Source organism: Aulonocara sp. 'chitande type north' Nkhata Bay, linkage group LG7 (genome assembly GCF_057382095.1).
Source record: "Aulonocara sp. 'chitande type north' Nkhata Bay isolate Kocher_YH1m ecotype deep benthic linkage group LG7, A_spYH_male_GT1.1, whole genome shotgun sequence".
Classification (NCBI taxonomy): Eukaryota; Metazoa; Chordata; class Actinopteri; order Cichliformes; family Cichlidae; genus Aulonocara; species Aulonocara sp. 'chitande type north' Nkhata Bay.
In genome coordinates this window covers 11,250,554-11,274,978 of record NC_141350.1, presented here as the reverse complement: position 1 = coordinate 11,274,978, position 24,425 = coordinate 11,250,554, and the positions used below count along the sequence as shown (strand labels likewise).

Here is a 24,425-nt window from a genome sequence, read left to right as displayed (position 1 = left end):
ACATGAAACAGGAGACCATATCCTTTAACTACCACTCAAAAGAAAGCCATCAAAGCGCTGGCTCTGGCTCCAGGCCTTTTTCCATGGCCAAATTTCCAGTCACTGCTTTGTCTTGTGGTGGTTTCATTAGAGCTACTACTAGACTCCTCTGTGTGTGTGTGTGTGTGTGTGTGTGTGTGTGTGTGTTGCACCACAGCAGTTATCTGCTATCTAACTAGCTCACTGCTGCGGGGTTTCTTTTCTGCACTCTGCTGAGCTCCCAGACAGCAAGAGGTTGTGAAAAGGCTGGCAAGGAGGCGGCAGCAATCATATAGTAAGTAGCACCTTTCTGTTGTCTGTTTGGTTCCTGTAAGGAAAAAAGGCGAGTGAGGAAGTAAACAAAGCACGTCAGAGAAGGGACTCAGCAAGTGATTACTGTTATTTATAGCTACTCTTTTCCTGCTTTGGCAACACCTGTACAAGCGGTACGTGATAACTTATACCACTTAAAGGGGGGAAAAGAATACATGGCACAAATTGCAGTTAGTTACTCTGAATAGTTGGATTATTTTAGTCGAAACATTGATTTTTATTTGAAAATGAACAACCTAAACACACCAACACACACACATTCTCGTTTTGATATCTTAGTGAGGACATCTAATTGACATAATGCTTTCCCTAGCTGCTTACCCTAACCCTAACCATCAAAAACGAATGCCTAACCCTAACCCTCAGCCTAACCTAATTGCAACCCTGACACTAAAACCAAGCTTTGAGTCTCAAAAATGCCTTCAAACTTGTGAGGACAGGCACTTTTGTCCTCACAAGTGACTGTTGGTCCTGACAAGTATAGTAATTTTTGATTTTTGGTCCCCACACAGATGTCTAAACAGGTACACACACACACACGCCTATAATTTTACCAACAGGAATAATAATAAAGTTTTCAATGATAAATGCGGATATCCATCCCTGTTCTTAAATCAATACTTACATCAATTCCTGAACACCCATGAAATCAGGTGGGCCTGTGTCCATTAATTGTTAATTGTTTATGTAAATGTACACAGCGGGAATACATCCACAAACAAAAAAGTAATCCGCTTGTAAATCAGAGTCTTCAAATGATTTTAATAACAGTCCAAACATGACTCATTTGGGATAATTCCAAAATATTAGTTCTTATATTTGAAAAGCTAGAACGGGTTAGCGGTGTTATTTTATCGGTGACTCAAATGGTTAACGGATTATCTCAGTTAAAGAGAAGCAGGAAAAGGCGAGCGGCATCGCCATCAGCAGCAGGATCAGCAGCGTTAATGTACACAGGGAGGAGTAAACAACACCAGAGGACGTCCTCGTGTCCCTGAGCCGCAGTGACAGCATGTCCTCCTGTCTGCACTGTCATTCTGTGTCAGCTCTCATTACCTACAGCACTGCACGAGCAGCATTGAGTGACTGACTGGCTAATGGCACCTGCTACCTACTGCTTTATGGATGACAGCAAGGGGCTGGGAATCGCCATGACAACGCAGAGATTGCACTATGCCTGACCTCGATCACGTGGAATAATCTGTTCGTTTAAACATTATTACTCATTTATGCAACACAAGAAACCGATTTCAGTTGATTTCTTATGTGTTAAATATCTATAATTTACACAGAAGACACAGCAACCACTCAACTGCTGCCTACATCGGACTAAGTTAGGTCCAGTTCACATAGTGGCGGTTCGGCTTCGCCTTGCCATCTAAACCTAAGTTGTGTTTATTCGCCTGCAGCCATATTTCTGTGACAGCAGATATAGGGGAATCACAAACGAGAGAATAAGCTCCGTCACTTGAAACAAGACTCCCCTTGGATCGTCATTTTTCCTCTAATGGATAACAGAACAATAGATGCCTCTAACTCACCACTAAAGGATCACTGTGCCGTCATTGTACAAGGGGTACAAGGGTCAATTTCCACAGCAAAGAAGAAGAGAAGATGCACTCTCTGTGATCCCCAAACTCTGCTTTGTTTTCTTGGGTAACATTTTTTTTGTTGAAGATTTTAAAGACTTTCTGCAAATGATATCTTGAAGACAGTAAAATGAATTAACTAAAGAAAAGAGATTTACTAAAAAATGATTCAGTATGCTTGTATACCGTCTCTTCCACCTGTCTAAAACTATTTCAGCTGGAAAAAGGGGGAAAAAGGTGCTTATATCTACTGGAAGATTTTAATTAAATAACAATGCAAATAGTAAAGTTGTGTGGTGAGCCCCTGGGAATCCACTTAAAAACAAAACCCAACAAGAAAAAAAAACACTGGGGCAGTTTCACTGTGAGACAACAGGAGAGCACAGAAATGATGTTTACATGCTTCCACAGCACATGGTTAAACAAGTGCAAAATCAAGATGTCTCTCCTAACTGTAACTGGCGAAGTTTACAAAATGTTGAGGTGTGCCTGTTACTCCTCGATCTGATAACTGATCTGCAGTGGCTGCTAAGCGAGCAGCTTCAGACGGAAGCACAACCCAAATTGGGCCTTTGTTCCAGACTGCACAGTGTCTCAGCAGAGGCATGAACAAAACACAACACAGACGCACACGAAGCCTGAACAGTCACTAACGCGCACACACACAAACACACATAACTAACTCTACCACAAGCGCCTCTGAGCCGCGTCTCACCCACCCACACACATATACTAAACACAACCTAACCCGCCTCCCCTCTCACTCTCTCTTGCTCCTTTTATTCCTCTCGGTCTCCCGCTCCCTCCCCCCTAACCCTCATTCATAAAATGGCTGCTTCACAACTCCAATTCCTGGCATGGAATTTATGGATAAGGGGTCAGGAGCAGCAACAGGCCAGGGGGGACTTGTTAGTTCTATTTTTCCCCTCCCATCTTTTTCTCCTCCTCCTTTTTTGAATAAAAAAAACCAACCTACACCAATGTGATTTGTCCACCTAATTCTCCTCCACACATATGCCAGCCTTCCTCATCTCTACCCCAACCCTCCCCTTTCCTCTTACCCACTCCCCTCCAAAACAAACCTGATACCCTTGTAGCCTAGCAGGGAAACTAAAGCTATGCGTCTGGCAGAGGAAGGCAGGCACGAAGTGGAGAAGGGGCAGGAGCAAGTGCTGGTGGCTTCTCCTAAGAGGCCAGCAAGAGGGGAACGGGGACAATCTCAGGTTCCATCCCTGGAACACAACCTCCATGTTTTTGCAGTTTTACTACATCACACGGACACACATGCAAACTCCCAGGGCATGGGTTAAAAACAACAGGACATTGATTGCTATAGCATTTGCTCCGAAAACACCAATCTATGTTAAAGGAGCAACAAAATGGGGCAGCTTGAATGGCCGAGAAACTCATCCCAACCTGCCAACACATACCTGTGTTGGTATGAGACAAAAGTGTGTGTGTCAAGGTAAATTTGGGCCTATTGCATCAGTTTTCCTCACGACACCACTCTGCGATATCTGCTTCTGAAATCACACAAATTAAAACTCACTCAATAACAGCACACAAACCCTGAGGTGCATGTCAGGTTACACCGTAGGTAACAGCATAAAGTTTCAGATGGGGTTGCGGTTACAACGTAGCTACGGCGTAGATTTCCCGCTGAAGCATTAAACCCCAATAACAATCCCTCTCCTCCTCCCAGCGTCTCCCCTGTGCTGCCCCTGGAGCCCCCAGCAGAAGACGGTACGAGCAAGGAAAGGTCGAGGCCACGAGATGAACGGTCCCACCTCTTGCTGGAATGAGCCTTAATTTGTATCGGAGACACAATGAGGAAGGTCATTCTTAGGATGCAATTTGAAAAAAACAAAAAACAAAACAAAGAATCAGCCATATGCTTAAGTCGTTGCTGCACGTCTGCCGTTTCTGCATCTCACATCAAAATGAGGACACCGGACGTAAGACCTGCTGCAAAATGACACTGTGCCGTGGTTACATAATCTTTGCACTAGTAATGTAGCTGTTACTGTGCCCTGTATCTCATAAAAGCAGCAAATTTAGTTGTTCTGCTTTAACCAGAATACAGTGTTCCCCCTCCTAAGCCCACACGTTTCAGCCCACCCATCCTCTTCTTGCCTATCAGTCCTGGCCTTATTCCATTCAAACTTTTCACAGATGGGAACAGAATTGTGTTGATGTGCATTCCATATTCAGTGTAAATGCATCAGTCACACCACAGACCAGGGCGTCAGAGGGTCAGAGGTGGAAATGACAGACCTGGGCTCTTTATACATGCAAGGATACGTGAATATAAGATCCCATATCTGAGCTGGCAGTGCAAAACAGGGCAGCAGTAATCAAATGAACTAACATCCAGGCTGTGTTGCATGGTGTGGTTACGGTTGCCTGGCTATTTATATGTGTCCCTCCTTCAGAGAAGGAAGTCGCTCCTATTGGATCCAGATGTGAGCGGAAGGACAGACAACAGCTCGACTGAAAGGTAACAGCCTGGATCCAGTTGCTTAAACTACTGTGCTATCATTTAGGACACAGCAGCATTACTCCTAATGGCAAGGACAAAAACATTACTACACATGTACTACCACATAGACTACATTTGTCTTTGAAGTGTATCATAAATGAGAAGGTGGACGGATGTGAATTTTAAAAATGTGTCTAAATAAGTCAACATTCACACATTTAAGCGTTTCTGAGAGGTGAACGTCACCGCTCACCTGAGGCTTCAAGGGTTCAATTACGCTCTCGGCCAGCCAACTACCATAACTTAACACTGCTCTCCTCCTCCCTCCGTTTAGCCACAGTACTTGAATGTCAGCAAGTGCCTGTGAAGCAGGACTAAATGTGTTGTGACCGCTGGTGGTGATTTGCTGGTAGGCAGCACCCCAGTGGGCCATGAGCCAATTGATCTACTAGTAGATCCCATGACACATGATCAATTCTTAGGCCGGTCTCCTAAGAGCTAGGGTCTACAGGCATTTTCACATGCCCTCTGGACTGGGTCAGGAGAATCAGGACAATACTTGTACATGTAGGAGGCAATCTGCTGCACATGCATTCTCACTATTACACAGAACATCTATAGAGTACAAATACTATGCTTGGTTTGGGTGAAGGTGCTGCCCGGGTTCAGGGTGCACACATAATGCCCACTGAACAAGTTCTCTATTCTCCAGACAGTTACTTTCGCTATTCTACATGGGTCCACACAGACTCTGTAGTAGGATGCTGTCAGTTTAGAGACTCTTTAATTGTATTCTTAGAACATCTCCACCAGAGATTTTAAAACACAGGTGTCGAACTCCAGGCCTCGAGGGACGTTGTCCTGCAGGTTTTAGATGTGTCCTTGATCCAACACAGCTGATTCAAATGGCTAAATGACCTCCTCAACATGTCTTGAAGTTCTCCAGATGCCTGCTAATGAACAAATCATTTGACTCAGGTGTGTTGACCCAGGGTGAGATCTAAAACCTGCAGGACACCGGCCCTCGAGTTCGACACCCCTGGTTTAAAGGAAAGTTGAGCTGAGAGAAGAGAGGATATGATGTCCTGGATATGTTTTGTACAGAATGAGCTGAAATGATAGAATAACTTGTCCATCTGTTCAGTGTACAGTTTCATTCTTTTCTTGTTCTTCTGTCTTCTTACAGCCACCGGACATGATGTGGCAGACAATAGAGGCCGTGGACAGCTGTTAATCTAGTAACATCTGGCTCCGTCAACCCACATTTTTCTCTCCCATAGTGAATGGATACGGACTATTCTCAGAAATGACATGGTGATCCCTTGATCCGCTCTTGCATCAGATATGTCTGGCATGAGATAGCTGAAGCTAGCACAGACGTGTGCACACACACACACACACACACACACACACACACACACACACACACACACAAGCATCATTTGCGGTTATGGGGCATGAGACATGAGGTCTCAACAGGAGCCATTGTAGACTGCACTACCAGGCAGCCACACTGGGGCCCAATCACCCCTCTGATATGGCTCGAGTCTGAACACCTACGTCAGCCCACAAGCAGCCCGCGTGACGTCAAGCACATGTGTGCTTTGACCAGAAGCCTGCACGAGTTGGTTTCACACAGAGAACGAAAAGGAGGACGGAAAGGGAAGAGAGCACAATCTTGATGTCTCAACTATTTGTAGCCCCTAAAACAGAAAGTGAGATCAGCTTTGATTAGAACACGCAAAATAAAACAGCAGTATTAGTATTTCGCAGCAAGCATCACTGTCAGTCTAATGGTATAATTATACGTCTGCTCTCATATAACTCTGAGGCATTCTTGGTGCCCACAGTAGGCCAATGTTCAAATAAAATAGCACTCTCTGGTTGACCAGCAGCTGCTGGCTTATATATAAAGAGAAGTGATACAGATGCCAAAGGAGACAGCAATAAAAGTAAATCATTTCACCAGTCAAGGGTACATCATGTCAGATCGAATGGGCGGGTTTCTTGGAATAAAAAAAAAAAAATCAGACCTTTGTAAGTCAATATTGCCCTTTGTTCTTTGTGCTTCTTGTGTAATACAATGTTGTATTCTGTTTTCTGCGTCAGCGCAGGGTAACGGAATACAACAGTCGTGTTTGGTGTTGTATTACATTAGCTAATAAATGACATCCTGATGCTGAGTTAACTTTGTTGTCTGTTTGGCTGGATAAAATGTGCCAGAAGGAATGTCTCAAAGGCAAGAAAACACACAGAAAAAAAAGTAGGTTTGGCCATGAAATTAAATCTTGATCTTTCTCTATCACTGACACAGCCACAAAAACACCCCTGCACCCTCCTGGTACCCATTCTGCTGGCTCCAACCGCCAAGGCCACCCGCCACGAGGGAAGCAGCAGAACGGTCCGGTTTCCACAAGCCTACGTGCTGCACAACACAACCACATAACTGCGTACATTGGGGTGGGGGGGTTGGGGGTGGGTGGAGGGGGGTGTCTACCCTCACAGTGCACCCCATCACCCTCAATCACGACACAAAGACGTAAAAACACTTTGGCACGGGGTACAGCATGCACGCATGCGTCGATAATGCTTTCTTAATGATTTTTGCCACTGTCTAGTCAAAAGAGGACATATCGTCACTGGTCCACAATATTCACCCATCAATACATTACAAAACAGTTTTGAACTTGAAGCCGTTGACCAATGAGGAGTAAAGACTAATGTGCTTAAGTCAGAGACCAGACTGCCCACTGCTCTCGTAAGCCTGTTTGACCAGCTGTCTATCTTCCTAAAGACAGACTGGAGAGCACTTTGCGTACACACACCCACCCACTTGAGGGAGGGAGCACCAAAGGCACTCCAACTTCCAGACATCCGTCCCATCTGCTCGACCAACCGCCAAAATCAAATCACAACAACAGGAGAGGACCTGCGCTTGGCTTCCCTCTTTTAACCTCAAGGAATTAACCCTTTGAGGTTATGCGTGACAACCTTGAGCATAGCCCTAATTCTAACTGTGGGCATTCGAAATATCCTATTTCTCTTTTTATTAAGTAGTTCTTCAAATTAGTGGCAATCAGGGAACAAAGGAAATAACCTTTCTAACTGAGAGAAAGGTCAGGAGTTAGGATTACCATCTAAGACGTCTTAGAACTCAGAAGGTTAAAACATGCACATTTCTCTTCATAACACATCTAATGTACAAGTTTCCAAGTGCTAAAAAGGCTCTGAGTCAACTATTAAATCTAATGTGTATGCTCACTCAGTGGTCACTTCATTAGATGCACCTGCTCAAGTGTTCAGTAACGTAAACTTCTAATCAGCCAGTCACGTAGCAGCAAACAACTGGATTTGGGCATGTAAATATGATCAAGTTCAAACCAAGCATCAGAATGGAATAGAAAGGTGATTTAAGTGACTTTGAGCATGGCATGGTTTTAATGGCATGAGTATTGCAGAATCTGCTGATGTGCTGAACTATTCTCACACAACAGTCTCTAAGGTTTACAGAGAATGGTCCAAGAAAGAGAAAATATCCAGCGAAAAAGGCAACGTTGATATCAGAGATCAGAAAGAAAGGCCAAACCCCTTCAGGTGGTGGGCAACAGTAACTACTAATCATTTTTTACAAGCATGGTGCAGAAGAGCACCTTGAAGCAGATGGGCTACAGCAGCAGAAGTGCACAATGGGTGCCACTCCTGTCAGCTAAGTCAGGCTCACAAAAATTAGACAACCTAAGACTGAAAAAAAAACTTTGCCAGGTCTCATGAGGCTCAGTTTTTGTCAATATTAACCAAAATCTCAGAGGACGTTTAGAGCACCTTGATTAGTCTATACCCTGGAGGCGAAAGGGGATCCAACCTGGCAACAGCAAAGTGTAACTAGTGAAGTGGCCAGTGAACATATAGTTCAACTTTAATAGAGAATTTGCAATGTTAATCTTTATTATTTATATACACTTTTGTCTATCTCGATTGTAAAACATTGTGTTATCCCTGGTATTCAGCCCACACATACTCTCAACACTGTACATGCCTTCTCTAAATCTGAAGCCGTGATTCCATTTCATTGAACTTGCAGTGTACATTACTACTCGAGAGCACGTTAGGTGTGAAGGCAGGAGCTATAAGTGAAGAGAGGTTGTGAGTGCACCTTGCAAAGAGTGTGTTTCAGCCTCAGGACTGCATTTTCCACAACACTCCTGCAATTCAGAGCTGCCGAAGAACATGCTCAACTCATTAGAGCAGAGTTCGTTAAACCTTTCTCATCAATGTACCTGCACTCTGCTCTCCATCCTCCCACGTTTACTCTGTTATTAACCAGACAGCGCTGTGAGATAAATGACTACATTAATCGTCTTTGATAGCTCAGGGATTTTCCTTGTTCGCGGGCGGGAACAGTATACGGTACACGGTGATGGTCAGGGCCATTTTGTAAAACTGCGTACGTGTCTCTCCCTGTGTGCAAATGTGTGCAGGGACTGAAAGCAGCGGAGTTTGGATCACTGCTTGATGGATAATTTGTCCCTGCGTGTTCAGTGTCTCTGCTGTAAATGAAACACATGGGACATGGCAGCAGGCTCTTAACCCCACTTTGTCCGATGGCTGTGTTTGCTCTTTGCGCTCTCCCTCTCTCGTCAGAGGTGAGCCTCTAGTTCTCAGATTGCCGCAGCTGTCAGGGAAGACCCGAAGGACTCTGGCTGTTTCCTCAGTTCACAGAGGAGTTAATGCTCTCTGGCTTTTTCACTTGCAGAACCATATTTTTCCTTTCCTCTGTATCCTCTTCCTTCCTTGGGGGTATGCTGTGAAGTTGTAAACCTGAGCCACAGGTGTCCAGCAGTGATACGCGTTTTGCCCCCTCCCCAAACGCATCAGTTTAGCATACAGTTTATGAGAGCAATGCAGGCAGGGCTTGTTGTGCAGTAATGTTGTATTATTATGGCACCTTTCTCCTGAGGGTACCTCTAATCCAGTTACAGATTTAAACAAGGGAAATGGTTCCAAGGCATCCATCCCACTTATCCTTGGATCACAGGGAGAACAGAAAAGCTTGTTGCCAATCCTGCAGGGACTTCAAAGGGTTCAACCGTCCAAACATTTGTAGAAATTTGTGGAATTCAGCATACTTGATTGCACCTGAACTACAATAATACCTAAATTCCAGCTCGTTAATTAAATCCTGTGATGAAACCGACAAAACACTGAAACCTGGTTTGTGGGAGGCATGTGGAGGCAGAGGACCACCTCTGTTAATTCTTATGTTTTTAACAAAACAGCAGGAAAAGTGCAAAACACAGATTTTTACTGTAATCAATTATTAACAATAGCATTAACAGTTATTAACAGTTGTAACAAGAACACTGACAACTGTTTTAAATACATTCCACATCATGCATGAATCCGTTTCCTAGATCTAAAAGGATAGCTGGCTGCAGATTAGCTTCTGATATTTTTTAATAACATTAAGGCAACAGCTTTTAAATTTAATACTTTCAGTTCATATTCTGTAGTGAAAATATGATGCAAAATGTCCAATTTTGCCCTATGTCTTAATAGAAAATGGCAAAAGTAACAATGTTAATCATTTGAAGTTGGGTTAAATTCTGTCTATATTAACAGGCAAAAATCAAATATATAAAAAAAACACAAAGAAAATCCCATAAACTCCTTGGCGGAGGTATGAGAAGAACAACATGATCTTCTTCCTGATTTTCAGGAAGAACACAATCCATTATTGCCGGATAATTGCCACACATAGAAACCATCAATAGTTCATACAGCTCTAAGCCGAGCCAACACACATACAGTGGGGCAAAAAAGTATTTAGTCAGCCACCGATTGTGCAAGTTCCCCCACCTAAAATGATGACAGAGGTCAGTAATTTGCACCAGAGGTACACTTCAACTGTGAGAGACAGAATGTGAAAAAAAAATCCATGAATCCACATGGTAGGATTTGTAAAGAATTTATTCGTAAATCAGGGTGGAAAATAAGTATTTGGTCAATAACAAAAATACAACTCAATACTTTGTAACATAACCTTTGTTGGCAATAACAGAGGTCAAACGTTTACTATAGGTCTTTACCAGGTTTGCACACACAGTAGCTGGTATTTTGGCCCATTCCTCCATGCAGATCTTCTCGAGAGCAGTGATGTTTTGGGGCTGTCGCCGAGCAACACAGACTTTCAACTCCCGCCACAGATTTTCTATGGGGTTGAGGTCTGGAGACTGGCTAGGCCACTCCAGGACTTTCAAATGCTTCTTACGGAGCCACTCCTTTGTTGCCCGGGCGGTGTGTTTTGGATCATTGTCATGTTGGAAGACCCAGCCTCGTTTCATCTTCAAAGTTCTCACTGATGGAAGGAGGTTTTGGCTCAAAATCTCACGATACATGGCCCCATTCATTCTGTCCTTAACACGGATCAGTCGTCCTGTCCCCTTGGCAGAAAAACAGCCCCATAGCATGATGTTTCCACCCCCATGCTTCACAGTAGGTATGGTGTTCTTGGGATGCAACTCAGTATTCTTCATCCTCCAAACACGACGAGTTGAGTTTATACCAAAAAGTTCTACTTTGGTTTCATCTGACCACATGACATTCTCCCAATCCTCTGCTGTATCATCCATGTGCTCTCTGGCAAACTTCAGACGGGCCTGGACATGCACTGGCTTCAGCAGCGGAACACGTCTGGCACTGCGGGATTTGATTCCCTGCCGTTGTAGTGTGTTACTGATGGTGACCTTTGTTACTTTGGTCCCAGCTCTCTGCAGGTCATTCACCAGGCCCCCCCGTGTGGTTCTGGGATCTTTGCTCACCGTTCTCATGATCATTTTGACCCCACGGGATGTGATCTTGCGTGGAGCCCCAGATCGAGGGAGATTATCAGTGGTCTTGTATGTCTTCAATTTTCTGATGATTGCTCCCACAGTTGATTTTTTCACACCAAGCTGCTTGCCTATTGTAGATTCACTCTTCCCAGTCTGGTGCAGGTCTACAATACTTTTCCTGGTGTCCTTCGAAAGCTCTTTGGTCTTGGCCATGGCGGAGTTTGGAGTCTGACTGTTTGAGGCTGTGGACAGGTGTCTTTTATACAGATGATGAGTTCAAACAGGTGCCATTCATACAGGTAACGAGTGGGGGACAGAAAAGCGTCTTACAGAAGACGTTACAGGTCTGTGAGAGCCAGAGATTTTCCATGTTTGAGGTGACCAAATACTTATTTTCCACCCTAATTTACGAATAAATTCTTTACAAATCCTACCATGTGAATTCATGGATTTTTTTTTCACATTCTGTCTCTAACAGTTGAAGTGTACCTCTGGTGCAAATTACTGACCTCTGTCATCATTTTAAGTGGGGGAACTTGCACAATCGGTGGCTGACTAAATACTTTTTTGCCCCACTGTAAATGCTTGATGTGCACAATTGTAACGACTCCAAACATATGATCACAGAGTCAAGAGAGAGAAAAGGACCTTTTCCTTTAGGGGAGAAGTGGCACCAACAAACGAGTGCGCCCGCACCGACTGCGCAGAGCCCACGTACCCTTCAAACATGGCATTTTCCAGTGCAGCTCATGAAAAAAAATAATAGATGTGTCGTCACCCCATAATCGCCATTAAGAGGAATAAGAAGTGGGATTTTCTAAAAATAAACTCATTTGTTGGGGTCTTAGAGGCTAAACACTGCATTCTAGAGAAGCTGAGCTGAGTGCAAGTGACGTGCCAGCGGATCACTTACCGTCATGCATTCTTAATTTAAGCTGTATCCCTCTTGAGGGGGCCTTAGGTAACCTTACAAATGCATGAGGAATATGGGTTAAAGTGTGAACACGTCTCCAAATAAGGATTACTGGATTATAGGAAAAAGCTTTTTTTTTTCACTTTAGACAATTGTTAGTTTGGTGTATGAAGCCTCAGAAAACACTAATGTCTACAAACAAAACTTAACCTGACAACCCCGAAGACGTCATCCATATTTTCCATGTGACTGACAGCAGAAGAAAGGATACATATTATCCCATTTTCATACATGTAGTGCACCCCTGAACCCCCCCAACATCACCCAACAGCAGTGCATGTGAGAAATACCCCACACAGTCAGTTTTTATATTAAGCTGTCATTAACCATGTCAACTTCTCAGTACAAATTCTATATAATGTTGGAATGTACTGATGCACAAACAGCACAGGTGCATTCATTATTAGTGAGCTTGTGTCATGTGTGGTGCCTCCTGCATGCATACATGAAGGCAGCTCCTTCGCTTAAACCACACAGAGTATTTCCCTGAGTGCAAACGCATCTGAAACAGACCATTTTCTTCTGCGTGCTACATGTGAGAAAGGACAGCTGTGGAAAATATCCCGACCCGATCTTCTGAAATTGTCCAAAGTTCCTGTGTGAAAACAGCCACAGAAACCTAAGTAAATGATTCGCCACGGGCATGAACAAGACGAGAAGTAGTGAGAAATTAGGTTTCTGGAGGACAGGGGTTATGTCCTCTTTCAGTTTGTGACATTACGTGAAGACAGTACTGTTATCCTTTTGTAACAGTGGAAATCAACTGTACCGACAGCTAAGTCGCTAGTCTTATATAATCCCTGCCCAATCCAAGGCACTTTTTCTTTTTTACTGTGAGGTAAACGGGCCAACAGTACCCAGAGTGCAGAGAGGTGGTCTTCCAGGTTAGGAGCTGTCGGGGTGAGAATCAGCAGAAGGGTGAGGAATTAACAAGTGTAGCAGGAGAACAGTTGGTGATGGAGGGTCAACAGCTTTCAGCTATTGGTCAGAGTTTATCAGACAAAGCAAGCAATGAGGAAACAAAAGGTATTGTTTCAGATCTCCCTGTGAGAATCAGACCCCCCCCCCCCCCCCCCCCCCCCCCAACATGTAGTGTCCTACAAAACACTGTCTGTGTTTAGAGCATTTCTTCACCAAGCCATATATCTGGGATTTAGTTTCATCAGCCACATATCACCCAGGGAATAATGCCAACACTGTGGCAATTAGACGATAAGTTGCAGTAAGCCTGAGTCAATACCAGTTGGCTCATTTAACAGAATCTGCCCATTGTCTGCTCTCTGTGACATCTCCCATTCCTCGCCACCATTGTATCTTCTCTCCTTATCTCTCTCATAGACAGAGGAATCTTCAGTATGCGACAAGAATGCCAACAGGGAAGCCAGCCACAAGACTGAATTTACGTAACCCTGGAACCAGGGGTAAAATGTTACAGAACAGACAAAATACAAATATGGCAAAAGCTCAAGGGAAATCTAGAATGTCATGAGGGAGAAATCCATGTTGATTTTTACATTCAGTTCAAAAAGTGTCAAAAGATGCCTCGGAGGTCACAGACCGCAGGGCATCAGAAAGCACTAGTGAACAATGAAGGATACATTTTCTAAGTGGAAATAAATTAGCCAAGCGAAATCAAAGAACAGCGTTTTCTTTTCAGTAGCTTCCTCATGTTTCTGTTTAGTCCATTTAAGACATTTTCTTCTGGGAGTTTAATGGAGCAACACACATTAGAAAACAAAGTTAGAAGATTTATGGTCATATGAATTGTAGCGACAGGCAAAAATCCAGAAAGGGACGAGAGAAGAGAAGGTAACGGAGAGAGCAATGAACACCTCGGTGTACAATAACAAGGGGGCCGTGCACCCATGATCTACAAGACATCAATTCAGAAACGATATCGGGAGCGACAACCGGATTAAACTCAGATTAAACAAAACACATTGGAGCCAATAAATGAGAACAGAAATCTAATTATTCTCACAATGTCATTTCAATTCCACCGACAATTAGCGGCAAGTCTGTAATAGCCTACACTGCCTAATAGTGCTTGTGATTTAACTTAAACAGAGTCCAAACTAAACTAACAGAACATTAATGGCTATTTGTAAAGAGGCCATTGGTGCACAAAAGGCTAATTCATTCCTGCTGAAGAGAGCAGTTTAGTTAGAACAATGACACTGGGCAATGAGGGTATGAGGCCACACTTGAACTGGCTTATGATCTTCACAGTTAATCAAAGCCAAGGGGGCATGGGGAGGTAGAGAGAGAGAGAGAGAGAGAGGAGAAAGTGAATAGCAGAGAAGTCCAATAGTTAATCCTAGCCACAGTCTTTACTCTCTGAAGATGCCCATGACAGACCTAAGATGGGGAAGGATGCCAAGCGACTAACTGGAAAACTCACTGCTTCAACAGTCACGGTCTGGAAACGTTTTAATAAGCTGGAAACAGTTTCCAAAATGGTTTACGGTTCCGATGCCGACCAGAGACAAAGGCCTGCATTGTGAAGCCAGAGCGTGTATTTTTTCTGATCAAATTTACTGCCAAGAAGCTGGGAACAGGCGACATACTCAAGAGCAGTCGCTGTTGTTTCTTTAGGCCTAACCTCCCCCTACCCCACACCCGCCTACTCCACCTCCTAAAACACTCACACACACACACAAACACAGCCTTTTCCATCACAAAGGCAGACATGCGAGAGCTCCTCCATTGAGCTATGTCAGAAAAAATGCAACGCTGCAGACCATCCCCACAGTGGCCCGTGGCCAATATCTTGAATCAATCTTCAGCATGATAGCCCTAATTTGGGCCATTCAAAGGGTAAGTATTTACATGAGAAAGTCAAAGTTGGTAAAAACCACGAGAGATTCCTGGTATGGGTGTGTCTGTCAGTGACAGAAAAAAAAACAGAAAGCAGGGTAGGAGAAATAATGTCGCAGACAAACACACTTCCAAGCACAATGCTTCTGTATGTCGCCCTGACACCACAGCCGTTTTCCACAGTTCATCCAAACATAACACACACACACATACACTATACATATACAAACAAATAAATTCTCCAGGCAGCATTTTACCGCACTGAGGTTGCTTATTACATTTTATAGTTACATTTTCATTTCTTCACTGCCAAATATTTCAGCAGCCTAAGCTGATGGTGATTACTTAATGAGAAGCCTAACCGTTTGGCTTGGTCAGAGATTGGAGTTCTGGGGGTATTTCTGGGACCCGAGGAATCATAAACACGTGACTTGGTCTTGTACAGATGTCAGTCTGGATGTGTTCTGACTGCTGGATGGACATGGATGAGCATCCATCTCACTTGCTTCTTCTCAATTCTTTTCCACTCTTGACTTTTTTTCTCCTCCCCTCCTCTTCCTCAAGTAGCCGGCCTCTCTGTCAGGACACGACCCGCCCAGCTCATACTCCGTAAATCAAGAGCGACATCTCTGTTGTTGCACTTAAAAAGAGGCGACGGCACAGGCTCTCTTTGCTGTGCCCCGAGAGGCCGCTTCCTCCCACCGCACCGGAGCCAAGAGCTTAAACACAAGCTTGTGTGCAGCATTTTCTGACACCCGCAGGCACTAAGCGACGCGCCAAATGCAGATGTGTCTGTCTCCATGGCGGCACCGAAGAGCTCACTGGGCAGAGCACGTACTTACATGCTAGGAAATAACAACCCCCTCTGATATTTACATACACTCCAATGCAAAACAACACTGGGCTAGTGTCTGCTGCCATGTGGCGTGAATGGAAATACACACTTACTTAATTGTAATATACAATGTTAAAATTTGTTGGGAGCAGACACAGATTGAGTTTTAGGGATTAACTGTGATTTTTCTTTTTTGTGCATCTACGCACAATTAAGAAAAAATAACAAACATAAAGATAGCTAAAAAAAAATGAGCCACACATTTGAATAAAAAAAAAATGTTGAATCCCAATTCCAAGAGCTTAAATTAATCCTGCAGTGGAGGCAGTCACTAGAAAAGGTCACATTCTCAGGGGGTATCGCTGCCGGTCTTAAATATTATATTTACTTAGGCAAACACCCCTGTACCTCAGCCACTTTGGGCTTTCACTTAATTAAAACTCAGTGGACAGAAAGGTGTAAAAACAAACCATTCCTTGATTTGAGATTCTACATGACAGCTTCTCAGCAGGCTGAGGTGTGCAGGACCTCTGCAGAGATACAGAATACTAATAATACCACAGAGTAGGCCAGGGTCCAGCATATCTGACTCTACATCTACGTGCCAGTAAAGCCACTGGTGCCAACACAGTGGCTCACAATGTGAGCCATTCACAGAGTCTGTGCACCCACTGTCCTTACACACAAAGAGGAGTCCTGCTTCATCACACGTATCAGACGGCCACATACAGTGGGGCAAAAAAGTATTTAGTCAGCCACCGATTGTGCAAGTTCCCCCACTTAAAATGATGACAGAGGTCAGTAATTTGCACCAGAGGTACACTTCAACTGTGAGAGACAGAATGTGAAAAAAAAAATCCATGAATCCACATGGTAGGATTTGTAAAGAATTTATTCGTAAATTAGGGTGGAAAATAAGTATTTGGTCAATAACAAAAATACAACTCAATACTTTGTAACATAACCTTTGTTGGCAATAACAGAGGTCAAACGTTTACTATAGGTCTTTACCAGGTTTGCACACACAGTAGCTGGTATTTTGGCCCATTCCTCCATGCAGATCTTCTCGAGAGCAGTGATGTTTTGGGGCTGTCGCCGAGCAACACGGACTTTCAACTCCCGCCACAGATTTTCTATGGGGTTGAGGTCTGGAGACTGGCTAGGCCACTTCAGGGCTTTCAAATGCTTCTTACGGAGCCACTCCTTTGTTGCCCGGGCGGTGTGTTTTGGATCATTGTCATGTTGGAAGACCCAGCCTCGTTTCATCTTCAAAGTTCTCACTGATGGAAGGAGGTTTTGGCTCAAAATCTCACGATACATGGCCCCATTCATTCTGTCCTTAACACGGATCAGTCGTCCTGTCCCCTTGGCAGAAAAACAGCCCCATAGCATGATGTTTCCACCCCCATGCTTCACAGTAGGTATGGTGTTCTTGGGATGCAACTCAGTATTCTTCTTCCTCCAAACACGACGAGTTGAGTTTATACCAAAAAGTTCTACTTTGGTTTCATCTGACCACATGACATTCTCCCAATCCTCTGCTGTATCATCCATGTGCTCTCTGGCAAACTTCAGACGGGCCTGGACATGCACTGGCTTCAGCAGCGGAACACGTCTGGCACTGCGGGATTTGATTCCCTGCCGTTGTAGTGTGTTACTGATGGTGACCTTTGTTACTTTGGTCCCAGCTCTCTGCAGGTCATTCACCAGGTCCCCCCGTGTGGTTCTGGGATCTTTGCTCACCGTTCTCATGATCATTTTGACCCCACGGGATGAGATCTTGTGTGGAGCCCCAGATCGAGGGAGATTATCAGTGGTCTTGTATGTCTTCCATTTTCTGATGATTGCTCCCACAGTTGATTTTTTCACACCAAGCTGCTTGCCTATTGTAGATTCACTCTTCCCAGTCTGGTGCAGGTCTACAATACTTTTCCTGGTGTCCTTCGAAAGCTCTTTGGTCTTGGCCATGGCGGAGTTTGGAGTCTGACTGTTTGAGGCTGTGGACAGGTGTCTTTTATACAGATGATGAGTTCAAACAGGTGCCATTCATACAGGTAACGAGTGGGGGACAGAAAAGCTTCTTAGAGAAGACGTTACAGGTCTGTGAGAGCCAGAGACTTTCCTTGTTTGAGGTGACCAAATACTTATTTTCCACCCTGATTTACGAATAAATTCTTTACAAATCCTACCATGTGAATTCATGGATTTTTTTTTCACATTCTGTCTCTCACAGTTGAAGTGTACCTCTGGTGCAAATTACTGACCTCTGTCATCATTTTAAGTGGGGGAACTTGCACAATCGGTGGCTGACTAAATACTTTTTTGCCCCACTGTAATTTCAAAGACAATCCATAATGCTCTCATTGACCTCATCGTTTTCATCAGCGCACACCTAAGCAAAAAAAATGTAAAAAAGTAAATTCCTCTCCCACCTCACTCTCATGTTCCAAGCAGGAATAGTGCACTTTTATTCCTCTTGGTCATTACATTTTTTTGCTTTTATCCGGGATGTGGAAAATAGTAGGAGACCCAAACTGACCGATCCGTGAAAAGTAAAAAGCGGAGGCGGCACAGTGCGTGATGTAAGATGCCGGGTCTGTCTGATTCCACGGCACTGGCATGCTATGTAAAGATACACTGGAAGAACAGCAAACACCAGTTTAAATAAGAAGAAAAATGATGAAGGAGAACAGGTACTTGTAGTACAGGTAGTTGTTATTCAAAACATTCAAAACATAACCAGTTAGCACACACATAACCATCATAACCAAAAACTCCACAAAGAGAAGCATCAAATGGGCATTTAAAGGTCAGCTTGAGTAAACCGTGCAGAATGCTATAAATTAAAAATGAAACAGCAACATTGAAGACAAAAACAGACATTTAGCAGGTTTTTGTTCTACTTCAATTTGAAACGGGTCAGCGTCGACTGAGTGACTGAAAGGCTAAAAAAAAAAAAAAAACCCTAATTAGTAAAATGTCGTAAAATAATTTATCTGAAAAGGAAAAATAGAAGACGAAGTAACATTCATTAGCTTTGAGTTCATTTTGTCTTGTGCAAAATCCCAAAGTTGTCTAGAGATGGAAAAGTTCTTTATTGCGTCATTTAGTGCCTGCGGGTGTCACAAGTATATTTATTATGTTTTTAAAAATGAATTATGTGAGCCATGAGTTCAGCACCTTGTGATGCACCTCGGGCAAGCCGAGACACTCACCAACCACAGAGCAAAATCTTACTGTGGGTGTTGTTCTCTCTTACAGCCTGAAAGCGCCGTCACTGGGTGGCCTTTCCCTAGCAGTCACCACGCTGGATCTTCACAGTGCTTCATGAAACTCCTGTTTAACGGCATCACTTTGGATTCAAACGCTGCCTTTCCAGGAAAGACCTACGCTTAACCTGCTCTGACCCTGTGTCACTTTTTCTGTGGAAATGTTTTGCACTTTATATAACTTTTGTACGACTCATCTACTCTTGTCTGAAAATACCTGCGATCGATTAAAGTGTTTTGTCACAGGCTGGATTTTATAAAGCCTGAAAACAGAGAGAAGAGGAGATACAGGGCTCTAGTTCCTTCTCAAAATGTTTCAATTACAATATCCTGAAAAGCTGTTCCGTTTTTTCTTTCTTCCCGTGATGCTAAAAACATGTTGCCTAACCCAGCTCTAATGGCGATGATGTAAACACAATGAACCACTAATCTGAGAAAAAGAAGCCATGAACCAGAAGAAAGGGGAAAGAAACCTTTACATGCGTCGATTTGAGCCTGAGGAAACTGTTCCTTAGTGCAGATGAATGACTCACATATGCACAGCAAAAACATGCACGTCACACCGCTAATTAAACAAAAGCTATTTTTGTCTGAGCACGCTATAAGCACGTACATATATACAGTGCATACAGTAGGTACAGTACATGCCGAGAGGCAGTGTCACACATCCTTTCTCATCCATCTTTGGTCCCCGGTTTATTTTCCAGATGACACACATCTGGAGGTGGTGGTTTTGACATTTACTTTAAACACGAAGCCGAGTATTTTGAGTTAATCTTAGTCCTTTAAAAAGCTGCTGTTGACTGAAGGACATGCTGTTATGAAGAAAAACGCTCTTTGTGGGGGGGAAAAAAAATGTTAATGGACAGATTTCAAAACAAGCTCGAATTCAGCGGTTATGATATCCCTAAACAGGAAGTCCGTTTGCAGTTTTGAAAAAGAGACAAAGGGGAAGAAAACACACTCTGAAATCTTTACTGTAAATAAAACATACAGTGGAAACAACGGCCATTGAAGGCCCTGCCTTCTTAGAACAATCAGGAACAAAACAGCAGGAACAAAAAGATTTCCTAGTTTTGTTGATCCTAACCAAAGAAAAATAAATAAAAGTTCCACTGATGTAACGCTCGCATATATGAAAAGGAATGTGGCCTTTTGCTTTATGCGAGGCTATTTTTACGTACAGAAAGAGCAACAATCTAACGTGTTTGAATTGGACTATGGCTCTTTTTTTCCTGTCTTTCCTCCCCAGCACCACACTAAGGCTTCATTCCTACCCACTAAAATATATACTGGTCAAAAAAAAAGTGAAGGGAACACATAAATTACACATCAGCTCCTGACAAATGGAATATTGAAGGTGAAAATCTTTACTGACAAACAGTGCATTGTGTCTTTTGCTGCAAATAAAGTGACAATATAAACAGTAAATGGAATCCAAAATCTTGATTATAAATCACACCAAGAGTAAAAGTTAAAAATTGCCCAAGTGTTCTCTTAATTTTGGGAGTTTTTGTTTTCCAAGGAAACCAAAGTTTGAGGGGTTTGTCTGAAGACGAGCATCAGTGTCATTACCTCACACACAGGCAGACCAAGGGAGACACAAACAAAAGGGCTGGAAGTTAATACCATATATTATGCAGGGAGGTAGGTGGAATGCAACAACAAGCTTCTTACAAGCAAGTACATGCCTGGACTGGAAAAGTGCTAACAACAGTACATATAGGACAGAGCAACTTCTCAGAAGGGTTGAGAAACAGACTACAACTCAGTGAATACACCTGCAGGGTCTTTTTTTCCCAGCTGGGGTGAAACAATGGACGTTGACTTACTCATCCAAAGAAAGCCAAGCACTTTTTTAAAACCAGATCATACATAAAAGCAGAGGTGCAACAGAACAAAAGCTTAAGCTGGGATGACAGAGGAGCGCCTACGCTGAGTAAACGAGTGTGAGTAATAAAATATGAATGACAATGGGTGATGTTTACATGGAGACTGTATGTTTATCAGCCACAGGGAGGAGCCTGATCCACACTCAAGTGCAAACAAGGCCTGCAAAGCCTTTCTGTAATTGACGCAGTAATGGGGGTGGGTGGTGGTGGCAGGGTTGAACTGAAGTCCCGACTGGGACTTCAAAGGCGCGCTGGACGCTTATCAACCACTGTGCGCTCGTCAAACAGAAGAGGATGAAATAGATGAAAGGAGAGCTAATGCACCTCCTCTTTTACCCCCAACAGGCTGCACTTTCTGCTCGATCAGCAGACCTCATGAGCCAGGCTGTTATAAGGAGGATGCACAAGCGCGCTCGGACCAAAACACGCATACACAGCGGGTCGGTTGGCGCACTTGCTGCTGAATTAGCAAAGCCATCACTCACCATTTTCTTAACTTTTAAGCCAATAAACATAAGAAATCGGTAAGTGCTATGGATGAAATCATGACAGCTACTGAGCTCAAGTGTGCTGTCGGATGACAGCTCTGTGAAAAGACAGTATGTGGGCATAAAACATTAAAGCGTACCTTGTGCCTAACTTCAGCCCTTCTCTGTGGTTCACCTTATACCCCACCCTATCCCTACAGATTCTCAATAATCTTTAATGTCCTGCAAATCTAAAGCCAATTTAGTGAGGATGAATGAGGAGAGTGGCATCTCCCAGGTGACGCGGCCTTTCCCTTCCTTTAAGCAGCGAGCAGAGATAGAGCTGCAGTGCAGAGCTCTAGAGACCTCTATATTTATCTGACACAGTAACAAGCCGCTGTCTGACTGCTTCATAGTGCAATACAGCTGCAGAGCTTTCTTTCATCCAACAACCCCCCCCCGCCACAGACACACACACTCACCATCCTCCGCACTCTACATCCCCTTCTCGGACATTGCTCTGCTGTGGTCAGTAACTGGGAGGAAATCAGCGATGATCTAGTGACATGTCATCTCTTTGAAAGCTTTTATGAATGAAACTGCTTTTGCATCCACGCCTGCCGGAGGAGGAAATACAGCGAATCCTGATCGGAACTTCACACGCTGCTGGATTTCAGAAGAAACCATAATTCAAAGTTGAGAGCCATAATTCATCTTGGGGGCCACCCTGATGCTAACAAAGCACCAGCTGGTGATTACTGCTTTGGAGTGGCCCATTGAGGCGAATGGCCAAGGAGCTGCTGGTCTGCCAAGAGAACTATGCCAAGAGGGCTGGAGAAGGCAGAGGAGCCCCAGCCACCCAGCCCATTAGGCTGCGCGTTGACAACTGCACTGGACTCTGGGGATCTCACCCAAACAAGACGAAGAGAGGAAGGGGAGGCAAAGGACAGGGTCAAGGTCATTCTAAGCCACTGACAGAAAGCAGGCTAATGACATTAGACAAGTTAAGACTCCTTCATCGATTGCTGACACCGAACATTAGATGGGGAAGATTTTTTAAAGCGCCAACCTTATCCAAAGTTTGGTTCAAACTTCTGTAATCTAAATCCTCATGCTGGTAAACTTGAAATAAGGCCTGAAAGGGAAGTGTGTGGTTGTCAGAGGCATTTCATCTAGCTGTGTAATTCATGAGGTTTCCTTTGTAATTTTATTATGTCCTTTCATCTCCTCATTGTACACATGCTCCGAAAAAGAACAGACGGCAAATCACCACTGGCACGCCGAGGCCTGCTCGATATCTCCTTTAGAGATAGCGTACGCACAAAAGAGACACGTACGAACACAACCATAGGATCCGTGATTCATCGTTAGTTAAGCAGCTGCAGGATACAAAACGGCTCTTAGTAATTATACATGTTTTATATTTTTATAGTTTATAGAAGTAATGGAAGAAAACAAACAGAGGCCAACAGTTTTTAAAGAAGCACACACATTTTGGCCATGTGTGGTGAGGAAGGTAGACAAGAGTAGCTCAGATCCTCCTTTGGTCTCCTCGCCACACATTTAAAGGGAAGAGAATAGAGGACCAGTGTTTCTGTGACCTGAGTGAACCTACCTAACTATTCTGGCAAGAAAAAAAAAAAGGATACTCTTCTCTCTCTCTCTCTGTGGCATGCCAGCATACATCCTCACCTCTGCAGGAGAGATTTGTCAGCAGGAGATTTTGTTTTTTCCCCCACTGTGGAATTAACCCATGCTCTGAGCTTACTTGCAGGCATGGCGCATTATCTCCCAGGAGCCACAGCCAAGTCAGCCTAGCATGAGTAAATGGCTGCTGTGGCTGGAGTTATAAAGAGGGATAGAGCTGAGGCAGGCAGGCAGACAGAGGCACAGTTAAGGCACCGAAGGCAGGCACAGGCAGCAGACACAGGCACTCATCTCTCGCACCTCTCACAGAGGCGTCGCTAAGAGGTGGCGATAGCCCTCATCCCGCCCTGCCATTTAGAGCAGGACTGAGGGGAACCTACCACAGAGCTGGGGGTGGGGTGGGGGTGTTATAGTATTGAATGAATACTATGAATACTATGAATGAGTAGTGAGAGCAAAGGATGAGTCACAGCTCCTGAGCTGCGCAGCCACAAGCCAGCAGGCAGCCTAACACTAGAGGAACTGGGTGGCTCAAATAGGCATCAAACAGGCTGGAAACACATTACACACTGGGCTGACACTTACACAGGCTCTCTCTCTCTCTCTCTCTCTCTCTCTCTCTCTCTCTCTCACTCACAAACACACACACACACACACACACATGCACAAACACAGCAGATACAGTCACAGTGGGCACAAGTTGAGGAAAATTTGTCAAAAGCGATGGCACGTGAGAGAAGAGAGCATATGTCTGTATGTTTGGATGTGAGTACAAGTATGTCAGTCAGTCTCTTTGGAGCCTGGCAGCGAGACACACAGGTTCTATTTTGGTCAATCAAGCAATCCTAGGAAGCGGATCTAATCTGTCAGTGCTTTGAGAGGAGACCTTTGTAGGCCACAGAGGACAGGAGTCGGATAAACTCACAGAGTCAAGCATTAATAGACAATAAGCCTTGCTGTTCATACATGGACAATAGCACACTGTACAGCCGTGTCATCATGACTCGGTGAAACTTTGCAAACTTGCAACCGATTCTAAATAACAGAGAGGGACACTGCTGTTGACATTAAAAGTTAGTAAGAGCAGTCAACACGTGTCTGTGGCTTTTCACCACTCTTGGCCCAAACAGCGAAGTGAAATAATATCCGTTTCAATTTTGTCTTTGCATGAAACTCAAAACACATTAAAGTCTGAGGAAAAATGAATTCCTTTCTGACCAATCGCAAAGTCCAAAGGCAACCAATAAAACCAATTGAGCAGAAGAACTATTTGTAA

The 24,425-nt window shown here is 43.9% G+C and overlaps 1 protein-coding gene and 1 long non-coding RNA gene across 2 annotated transcripts in view; one reads left to right on the top strand and one right to left on the bottom strand.

The window, feature by feature from the left end:
* The window catches only part of igf1ra (insulin-like growth factor 1a receptor), a 74,787-nt gene that overhangs the window by 34,733 nt on the left and 15,629 nt on the right, over positions 1 to 24,425 (bottom strand). The gene's annotated exons all lie outside the window — the stretch shown is intronic.
* LOC147324635 (uncharacterized) lies at positions 143 to 6,597 on the top strand. Its single transcript, XR_015130204.1, has 4 exons — positions 143 to 313; positions 3,643 to 3,895; positions 4,373 to 4,437; positions 5,606 to 6,597. It is a non-coding gene; the product is annotated as an uncharacterized LOC147324635 (long non-coding RNA).